We start from the raw sequence: 11,144 nt of genomic DNA, 5'->3' as shown, positions 1-11,144 counted from the left end.
AAGCCTCACAGTCGAACCATCTGGCCTAACCAACCACTGAGCTCCATGTCTTCAATATTGAAATATCTTCCTGAAGAATGATGATGAAAGTGAAGACATCTTTTATATTTTTAACTTCACTTTATTGACAAACTTTGCATATGTATGTTTCTGACTGGAAAGTAGGGGGAGACTGGCTTCCATCATGGTAAATTTGTCCTGGTGTCATTTTCAGGCACAAGGGCATAATTCAGCAATGTATGCACAATGTCTGCATTCTGTTGAGCAGCATCCTGCAGTCAGTGAGTGGGCTTTCTTATGTTGACTTCCAACTTGACCTGATTTAAAAGGTAATGTAACGTTCTTTTGTTCAACTATCCTCTTGGCTGAGAGCCAACTGGAGCCTAACAAATGGATGCCAAGGAAACAAAGGCATAAACTTATTACTTCACAAGTATGTTTAGAAAAATTATGATCTGGAGGTAGGCTTTTGACTTTGTTTAACGCACTATGTAAGAGACATGCGTGTGCTGTCAGAATGCAAGATGTAGCTCTACATACGCGTAGGTACACACATAATAATTTAAAAGGCACCTAGTGTAAATTAATAATTTTATAGCACTACTAATCCCAATGTAGGGTGTCATAGTGCTTTAAGTCCCACACAGAGGCACAACAATTCATACATGTGTAAATAAATGTCCAGAACAAATAATACAAGACAATAATGGTTATAAGGTGGAGGAATCAGATATTGTCCATACTCGTAGATATCATGGGCCTGATTATGAGTTTGGTGGCGGGAGAGCACCAGAACTGTGGTGTGGAGACCGCTAGGTCTGGCCACAGAGCTGGAGGTCTCCACACTAGCCTCAGTACGAGTTTTCCACTGAGCTGACTGGCAGAAACCTTTGTTTGTACTGGTCAGCACAGTGGGGAACCTGCAGTAGCATTGTACTCAGTTCCACAAGGACAATGTTGTGGGCAGTGCAGGGGCCTCTCTGTCGCCCCCTGTATTTGTCCTCCACCAGCCTTTTTATGGCATTTGAACCACCATGAAAATGCTAGAGGAGAACATGGTTGTAGTCAGCACAGCAGCTCTGACTGCAGCTCCACCGTGGCTGATTACAACCACAACCGCTGTCATCCTGTCGGGATCAGAGGTCCTGGAAGAGATGGCGGTCTTTTGGTAGCACCGTCCGCCAATCTTGTAATATGGTGGTCAGACCGCCAGTTTCAGCGGTCTGACCTCCACTGCGAGTCTGGCAGGTTTTGAAGCATTAGACTCGTAATCTGGCCCAAAATGTTAAGGGTGAATGGCAGAAGATGCTCTTCCGTTAGAACGGAGGAGTGATGCCCCTCTGCCTAATATGCCCCCCAGGGATAAAAAATAAAATGGTAATAAAATGAATTTAGTGGCAGCAGTGAGCTATGCATAGTTTAAAGTGTGCATGTCTTTTTGGCTGTCTGTCTTGCGACAACCAGCCAGACATGGGCATTTTAAACTTCTCTAACTTATCTGCCTTAAAATAGCAGGGTTAAAGAAAGACCAAGCCTCCAGGGCTCTTGAAAGTGCTGAGAGAGGCCGCTCCCTCCAATGGGACTTCTCTCATCCTGCTTACCAGCGTGAGAGCAGCGGCAGGATTGCTTAGGGGAAATAGATCACTGTGCTACGTTAGAACCATTGCAACTTACGAACTGGAAGTAAGAAAATTACCTTGGTGTCAAAAAGCAGTAATTCACTCACCTATCTACATAAAATACCAATCTGTGATCTTCATGTTAAACGATGGGCTTTGCAGGAGGCACATTACCCTTTTTGCTACTTTATGAGTAAGGCTCTCAATTTTCTGTTTTTGCTTATTTCTACAGATGAATACAGGCAGAAAACAATATGTGTCCTGTCAGTATTTATTTTTATAATTGGAAAAATACTAAAAAATGTGCTTCCGGTGAGTGACTCTCCATGCTGTCTTTCGTGAATTTTAAGGCAACAGCTGAGCAGACAGGATGGGAAGTTAAAAAACAGGTTGATCTCTCCCTAAATACAGGCATGTTGACATATATTTGTAATATAATGCTGGTATGTACCTGAGGCTGTAGTGGTTTGCTATATTTGGCTGCTTAATTTGTTAAAACGCAACAGGCATCAACGTAATAGCGCATGTTTGTCAGTTGAATAAATTTGGATGTGTACCATTTTACAACTTCATTTTTCTCAGAACACAAAACAAACATGGATAAATACCAATCAGATGGCCAAAACGTAATATGGATAAATACATGCAGAAATGATTAAAAAAAAATACCATAAAACCGGGGAGTCGTATTTCTGAGTCAAAACTGTGATTGGAGAAAACGCTCCAAGAACTTCATTAACCACTAGTTTTCTTGCTGCTAATATATTATAATCTCCTCAGAATTGCTGGGCACACAACGATCTTTGCAAAAGGTGTCTTAATTGAATAATATGTTAAAATGCACCCTCGTTGTTATCAATTAATAAAGCTAGATTTACTGTCACGTATGTACATACTGTCAGTTTTTTTGAAGCAGATTTGTCTAAAAATGAATATATAAGTTGAGTTTCAGACTATGATTTTCAAACTCTGCCCCTCGTGACTCCACCCCCTTTCCTCTACCACCACTTGACCCCAATGTATGGGATCCAGGAGACATTTTGTTCTAATTCCATCACGGCTGACCTCTAATCCTGCATGGTTTCTTGCTCCATACATATGGGCACCACCAGTTGTGCGTTATAAAGATGAAAGCCATTGGTGAGTTCTATGAACATATGTAGTCAGCATGTCAGAGTCCAAGTGTCTATGTAATGGCACAGAACTCTAAGGTTATTTTCATTTAATGCAGAAGTGGAACTTTGTTCCATATCACGTTTGGGCTGCCTGTGGTATGTTAGTCTGGCCAGGAATGAGGCAGTGTCCTCCGGTGAGAGTGTGATTAACAACGGTGCTCGACGCTTACTTCCTTTGCCTCACGAAAACCTGTCGTTTTTTTTGTGTTGTTTACATAATTTTGCATAGCGCTGAGTAAGACGTGATCATTATATCCCTGATCAGTGTGTATGTTAAAAAATATACATTACAGAGAAAACCAATAATTTAAAGACACGTCATGGAACAGAATAAACATGATAGCAATTGCCAACAACCTAAAAGGCCGAGAAGACACGTCTCTCAGCTCTGCCATCACAGCAGGTTGGGTTTGAGGCGCCCGTTGAATAAAATGAATCTTTTACGCTTCTGCAGACAGGACGGTTAGAGGAACATCGGAAGCAATCTCGCGCCTGTCATGCGTGACGCAATGGATGCCACACGGGGGCTCTTTATGGCAGGGATGGTATGCAATGGAAGATTATGACATGCACAGGCATGATAAGACTGCCATTTATTGATATAATAATTCCAAACAGACAGGCATGGGTGCACTGCAGACACGTGATGGCCACATACTGATCAGGGTGCACTCTACTCACATATAAGGGGGTCGCTGAAGCTCCACAATTAGCCACGAGGGTAACGTCATATGCAGATAAGACCTTCCAATCAAATGCTCACCACGTGAAGAAGTGACTGTGTAAATACGTAATGATGCACGTGTACTACAATGAGCCACCTGGTATCTGAGACGCGTGGGACATGCGTGTTCTGGCGTGAGTGGACATACACGAACTTCCAAGTGCGGTTCTCGGCTGTATGTGAGCCCTTTCGTCATCCCTCTCGCCTGGTGCCTGCTGCGTGGAGCTCCATGCCTGCCACATTCAGCGCCTACTTCTCTTCATGGCGCCCTCATCTGAAACACTAACATGGCGCTACATTGTCAACTAAAACTTGTATCCACGTTGTCCACATACCAGGCAAGTGTGAAGGCTTTTTAGTTGTACACTCTTCTTTGTTTACATTGAACGTATACACACTACATTTGCCTTCGCTTGGTGACAACGCGGGCAGAGTATGTAAAATAAATTATAATTCTTAGAGCACGAAACTTCCACATGTGCATTTCTGATCTTAAGCTTTGCAACTGTGTTTAGGCCCTGCGTCTGCACCGCGTCCTTTCCCACGCCCTCTCCTGCGTTCTATAAACAGGGTGAGACATCCAATGTTCTGTTGTGATCGCTGCAGGCAGGGAACGCTTGACAGGTGCACCAGTTTGGCTGGACTGGCTTTACAGAGGAGGGAGAACGAACTCCTGGATCTGCTGGATTTGCGCGTCGCCCAGATTAAAAAGAGAACATCTTTCATTTGACTCCAGCGCAAGGAAGAGGTTCTAATGTGCAGAACCTCTGGGAGACAGAAGTGGGCGTGACACATCCCGGTCTACAGGAATCACATAAGCCCAAGTAGCTCGCCGTGATCGTATAGTGGTTAGTACTTTGCGTTGTGGCCGCAGCAACCTCGGTTCGAATCCGAGTCACGGCATTGCGGGTGGCAATGTCACGGCAGTTGGGCAGCCTTTTTAAATATTTTCTTTTTCTAGGATTTCAAAACATATTTTTTCATACTGCTGAAAGAATTCCGTCGGATATTAACCCATCAAGTAAACAAATACAATACTCTACGTTTATTCTGCGTTATTGACTCACTGCATGAATATTATAATTAACCGTTATCCACATTGGAAGGCACATTTAAATTGCTACTTAGAAGCAGTAGTTTGATTTACCACACTTATTGAATAACATGGGCTCAGTCTAATGATTTTAAAAATAATTTAATCGACTTGATTAAATGCATATAAAATATACACTTTTGAAAATATGTTCGTCAAAGTTTAATACGCATTTTGCGGATGTAATTTTTAATCCATTTGTGAAAAAGAGTCACCAAAATGTTCTACTCAAATTCACAATGACAATAAAGAGTACAGCAGCCTGTGCATTAGAGAAGGCCAACGCTAACAACTCCAGCTCCAGGACATTCTAAATCGAGAGCTCAAAGAAGCAAATCACATGCACTCAGTCTGCTTTGTGGCCCATTTTGTAAATCATATATTGTATTACAGTCATTCCATATATACACCATCGTCTTCTAACAGGGATCTTTGTATTTTGTTATCTGTGTGGTGAAAATCAGTACGTAGGTGCAGTGCTATGGAATCTCAGGAGTTTGAGGCAGTGCTCAGGGGCGTAGGAGACAGTAAATTTCTGCGGGGGACAGGGACAACCTTGAGGACTTTCAAGTGACCCTATACAAATCGCCCATTGTGTGAGATCACCCGGGTAAACAAATACAATCGCATAGTTTTAAGTGAAATATTGAGAAAGGCATGCTTGTAGTCACAGTTTGCAAGTATGCTTTATTGTTATTTACATTCACAAAGTAATTGGACCAAATGCACAAAAAAATGTTTATAAATCTCGCATCTTCATGCACCAAGCAAACAAAGGTAGGACAAAAAAAGGACGAATAAACTAAATGTTCTTGGTGAGATTCCTAAACCTCAACATGCAATTGGCCTAATTAGAAATGATTATTTCTTGCTGTAGGTATCTATAATAAAATTATGAACTTGAATTTGAAAAGCCAAATAATTTCTTGCGCCGTTCACTGCGGAGGACAAATTGTTTTGCTATTGTCTGTAGGTCAATTGAGTCCATCATCTCTTTATGTATATTGCATATGGCAACATGATTCAGTCTTTTCTGGGACATAGTTGATCTTAGCCAAGTTTTCAGGCGGCAGAGACCACTGAAGCTTCTCTCAGCCTCACAACAAGATACTGGAATAATTAAAAGAATCTGCAGTAGCTTTTCAACCTGTGAAAAGAAAGCTCCCTCTCTTGGAAGCATTTTTCGGAGTATGTCTGCCAGTTCTGGGACTGAAGAGTACTTGAACATACTTGATAATATAGTTAATTGAGCTTTGAGCAGCAAAGGGTCAATTTCTTTGTACTGAGCAATAGAGTCCATGCCACTGCCTGTTAAAAGCACATGTTCAAGTTTTTCATATCTTTGGATGCCTTCCTGGTCAAAACGCTGAGTGAGATGAACAGAAACTGTATCCAAAAGTTCAAAGTACTGAAGTCGATAGTAGTCCCCCACGGTTGCAGGATGAAAACTTTCTGCTGCTCCATCATCTATTCTTTTAGGGATTCGCCGCAGTCGTGGCACTTCAATGGCATTAAGATGTTACTTAGCAGTCATGTGGTTAGTGGAATGGATCAGACTGTTGAATGACTCATCATTACGAAGCTTCAGTATGGCACTTTTGCTACATTCACAGCAGCCAGTAGCCCAGATATAGTTTGCTGGCGGCCTTGCATGGCAATATTCAAACATTCCAGAAGCTGCAGTATTTGGAGAGCAATCTGAAGACCTAGGACAGTTGTTCCTCTCTGAAAGTGTGCAAGCAAACCACGAGCACGAGCAGACACATCACCACTGGACTCGGATGTTGATAATTGTTCTAGGGTTTCCAGAATAGGTTCATAATTATCCATTACTTTTTGTACAGCTTTTACACGGACCGTCCAACGTGTTGGACACAGTGGCTTTATTTTTAACACATTTGTGGTGAGATCATGAATGGTGGGGCAATTCAGCTTACCTTTCTTGCCTGAGCAGGACACCAAGGTCACAGAACCCTCCAAAGTGTGCTGGCAGGGATCGGTGGCAACATCCAGGATCGCGGGAGTTGCAAATGATCACTGGCATCTGGTCCCTAGGGCCAACCACTAGCGCATGCACAGTGGGCACAAAGCTAGCATTTGCCTTTGATGAAGGGTAGGTTTTAGGGTACAGGACGGGGAGGTCACGTAGTTTTTAGGACAGGGACAGATAGGTTTTAGAGTTCAGGGTGGGGGCGAGGTAATTTTTAGAACAGGCCTGGGTAGGTTTTAGAGTACGACGGGGCGCCGGGAAGTTTTTAGGACAGGGTGGGTTAGATTTTAGGGTTCAGGGCAGGGGGTCAGGGTAGTTTTTAGGACAGTGCAGGGTAGGTTTTTGGGTACAGGACGGGGAGGTCAGGTAGTTTTTAGGGCAGAGCGGGGTAGGTTTTAGGGTTCAGGGTGTGGGGTCGGGGTAAGTTTTAGAACAGGGCGGGGTAGGTTTTACGATACAGGGTGGGGGCGGGTAGTTTTAGGGTACAGGACGGGGAGATCAGGTAGTTTATAGGACAGGGCGGGCTAGGTTTTAGGGTTCAGGGCAGGGGTGGGGTCAGGGAAGTTTTTAGGACAGTGCAGGGTAGGTTTTAGGGTACAGGACGGGGAGATCAGGTAGTTTATAGGACAGGACGGGCTAGGTTTTAGGGTTCAGGGCAAGGGCAGGGGGTCAGGTAGTTTTTAGGACAGGGTGGGTAGGTTTTAGGGTTCAGGGTGGGGGCAGGGTCAGGGTAGTTTTTAGGAAAGGGTAGAGTAGGTTTTAAGATTCAGGGTGGGGTCGGGGGTTCGGGTAGTTTTTAGGACAGGTAGAGTTTTTTTTAGGGCAGGCAGAGCAGGTTTTAGAATTCAGGGCAGGGGCGTCTGGTAGTTTTTAGGATAGTGCAGGGTAGGTTTTGGGATTTAGGGTGGGGATGGGATGGGGGTAGTTTTTAGGACAGGCAGGGTTACTTTTAGGGCTCAGGGCGGGGGGCTTTAGAGCTCAGGGTAGGGGGGAAGGGGGAGTTTTAAGTGCTTGGGCGGGGTGGAGTATGGTATCAGGTGTAAGAGGGCAGGGCGGCAAGAATTTACCATGCATGTTCCTTTACCAAACATGCTTTTACAACAAAATTCACTGTTAAGGCTTGCATGGTAATGGTGTGCATGGTAAAGGCATGCATGATAAAGACGTGGCCGTTGTTGAGAACACGTTGTTAAGGCATGCGTGATGTACACATGTGTTGTTCCATCATACATCCCTCATACCAGTGTAGGGTGTCAGAGCACTTTACATCACGCAGACATTACACAGAGACAATCATCATATGTGTGTAACTCAGTCTATAGGACATGTTACATAAGACAGAGGACTACAAGGTGTGGGAGTCACAGGCCATCCATACTGGTAGCAGGTATAGTTTAAGAGTACCCTGTCTGGAGAAGCCGAGGCTCAGAATTTAAAACATAACGCCATGGTTGGGGGTTCTCTTTAATAATAAGAACTGATTTTCACTGAAATTAACCCCTTTTGCAACATTAAGTTAATGAAAAAATGGGGAACAACCATAACGTTCTAATCTATACCTCGCAGTTTGTATGCATCTCTTTGCGCTAGTACTATTTTATGATGACTCAAAACTTCCACTAGACAAAACTTCAATCTCTCTCCAGGAAGACCATTAATCACCGGATTGAAATTTTTATTGTTGCCTGAAAACTGTCCGGGGCAAGGAACACCCAGCAGGTGCTTACAAAGCCACTTTCAAGCACCGAGTCACCTCAGGGGACAATAATTAGCACTGTGGCAGTCGGAGACCCTGGTGAAAGGGAGACAGAGGGCGACAGAAACAGGGCCCTAACAGACATTGTCACACAAGCGCGCTAAAACCTGCCCTGCTCATATCTTACAGTGAACCAACAATAATGTATAAAAAAGGGAGATGCTCGGCAACACAGCACTTTATTTAAAAAGTAAGGGAAATACTTTATTTAATTACCCAAACCTTACCTTATTTAAATCTTGCTGATATCTTCAGGCTAGAGGGCGGCAGGAACGGATTTCAGACAGCAATCAACAAAGGGCCTCTCTCTCCCTTTGTTTTCAGAAGTGAAGACTCCAGGCAGCTGTGGGCTGTTGGGGGCAAGGTGTGAAAGAACTCCTCCTGTGCTTGCAGCACAACAAAAGGGCAGAGGGAGAGTGGCCTTTGTGACGTCACCCTCATGATCAGATTGGTCGCAGGTAGCTGGAAGCAGGTCACAGGTCAAGTGCAGGGCCAGTATAGGTCGCGCTTTCCGTGCTCATGGCCCAGCAAATCAGATCATAGAAGGGTAAATCCTTTGTCCCCTCGTCCCCCCCACCCTTGTCCCCCGTGTCCCCCCCACTCCAAAATCTGGGGGGGATTTATCCCCCGCGTCCCCCACACTTCCTACGCCCATGGCAGTGCTTAATTTGTAAATAGAAAGGTGCAGGAGCACCGAATACTGAGGCGGCTAATCCTGAAGCCATCTCGGGCCTCTTCAATCCACATAAAGCCACTCCCTGCCCCTTCAGCTCACTCCTGCAGCTTTCTGCTTTGTCTCATTGTTACGCTTTTTCGTTTTTTTTTGCTCCGTCTTTCCCAAATGTGCCTTTGGCTCCCAGCAATTGCTTGAGGCAGAAGACTAAGCGCCGGCCCTAAAAAATAAGTGCCGGTGCTCAGCACCGGAAACAACAAGCACAAATTAAGCACTGGTTTGAGGGATCGAGTGCACTTGGAATGTAGCTGTTTTCGCTACTCAAAATCGGTGGGGGACCTGGGTGGAACATTTTCCAACTTATAACGTGAGAGCCCATGGCACCCTTGCCACACTAATTACAGTAAGGTGACAGTGGTCATAAGCAGGGGCGTAGGAGATAATACATTTCTGGGGTGACAGGGACAGCCTTGGGGACTTTCAATCAACCCTATACAAATCGCTTGTTGTTTGTGAACTGCAGGCTCCGATAAATATACACAATCATATATATTTGAAGTGTCAACCGTTGGTTGAACATTTCTTTGAATTTGAACATAAAGCAGACGAGATTCAATGGACAGTGTTGGCTGTAGTACAGCCTAAGACAGATGGCCCCACAACGCTGACAAGGCTTTTGAAACTAGAAGCAAGATTGATTGAGAAATTTCAAACCGCCAAAACGGGACTTAATGACTGTGATGAAACTTGGGCTCTAATTAGGTGATGTATTTTCCCTCCTTCTAGCTTGTTAAGAGTTTGTTGACAATGTCGATGATAACACAAGATGAAAACAACATGTATAAGATTTGCACTAGCACATATAACATCGATAATTTATGTGGATGCAGCATTTGTAAAGTGAAATGGAAGAAGGACTTTGAAAGTAATTTCATGATCATTGTATAATTGAATGTAATATGAAGACTATAGGGAGGTGTTACATATATATGTCTGTGTTATTCACCACCTTGATTAGGTATTCAGTAGCTGAACGGAGGTTCTGGATAACAAGGTTTGAAAGAAAGGTTTCTATTTGACTAATACGATTTGAGCTATGTTAAGATGGTCGCCGCAAATGGGACTAGATTTGTACTTTGAGACTGAGATTTCCTTAATAGGGTAATGGTTTATGTTAAGTTTGCTTCGAGTGTGAGTACCAGCCGTTGACAAATAAAAGGCAGTCCCTCATCTGGAGGTTAGTTGAGCTGCATAATTGAAAAGAGTGCCGCGGTACCTCCAAGATGGCGCCCGTGGCCTCCCATAAATAATAAAAAACAAGCGCAGGCTAGGTTTGGCCTTAAAACAACATAAAACGCCCGCGCATGCGGTCCTCCGTTTACGCGGCTCATTGAAAAATAGAAGACAGCGTTTTGCAGCCGACGCGCTACACGAGGCTTGCAAACGCATACAGAGTGGAACAAGATAAGTAAGTAAACGAACACGGGCCCAGGGGTACCAAGCGGTGCCACTAACAGGGGGACTGAACTACTTTAAAGACCTGAAGGGCTTCAAACAGAATTGTTTATGTTGTTTGCAGACCCCAGCATATAGATGGATATACTTAGACCGAGTAGCTTGGCCAAATAGGTAAGAATATGATTCTTAGATATAACAGTACACTTGATGGCACCTGCGGTGTTCTATTATGCTTAGTAGTTATGGTCTTTTCAATTGGATCCTTCCTTTTCCTTCTTTACTGAGGAGTAGAACTAATAAAGGAAGAGGATATTAACTCGGAAGGTTGGGTAGACATCATAAAGGAAAGAAAGGTATGCCTTATAGCGGAAATGAGCACATAGGCTCCACGACTTAGGTTGCATGGGTGACTACTTTTGACACTTGGCAAAGTTTTGGTGACGGTGTTTGTAAGGAAATGCCTCCTTGGCATGGTTACCCCCTGACTTTTTGCCTTTGCTGATGCTATGTTTTGAATTGAAAGTGTGCTGGGGCCTGCTAACCAGGCCCCAGCACCAGTGTTCTTTCCCTAACCTGTACTTTTGTATCCACAATTGGCACACCCTGGCATCCAGGTAACTCCCTTGTAACTGGTACCTCTGGTACCAAGGGCCCTG

General features: G+C 44.0%; 1 non-coding gene across 1 annotated transcript; it reads left to right on the top strand.

Annotated features, from left to right (window-relative positions):
• Positions 1–4,349: 4,349 nt before the first annotated feature.
• Positions 4,350–4,421, top strand: TRNAH-GUG (transfer RNA histidin (anticodon GUG)). Its single transcript has one exon. It is a non-coding gene; the product is annotated as a tRNA-His (tRNA).
• Positions 4,422–11,144: the final 6,723 nt, after the last annotated feature.

This window comes from Pleurodeles waltl, chromosome 12 (genome assembly GCF_031143425.1).
Source record: "Pleurodeles waltl isolate 20211129_DDA chromosome 12, aPleWal1.hap1.20221129, whole genome shotgun sequence".
Lineage (NCBI taxonomy): Eukaryota > Metazoa > Chordata > Amphibia > Caudata > Salamandridae > Pleurodeles > Pleurodeles waltl.
Note: the sequence above shows the minus strand (reverse complement) of the source record. Positions and strands in the feature narration are given on the sequence as shown.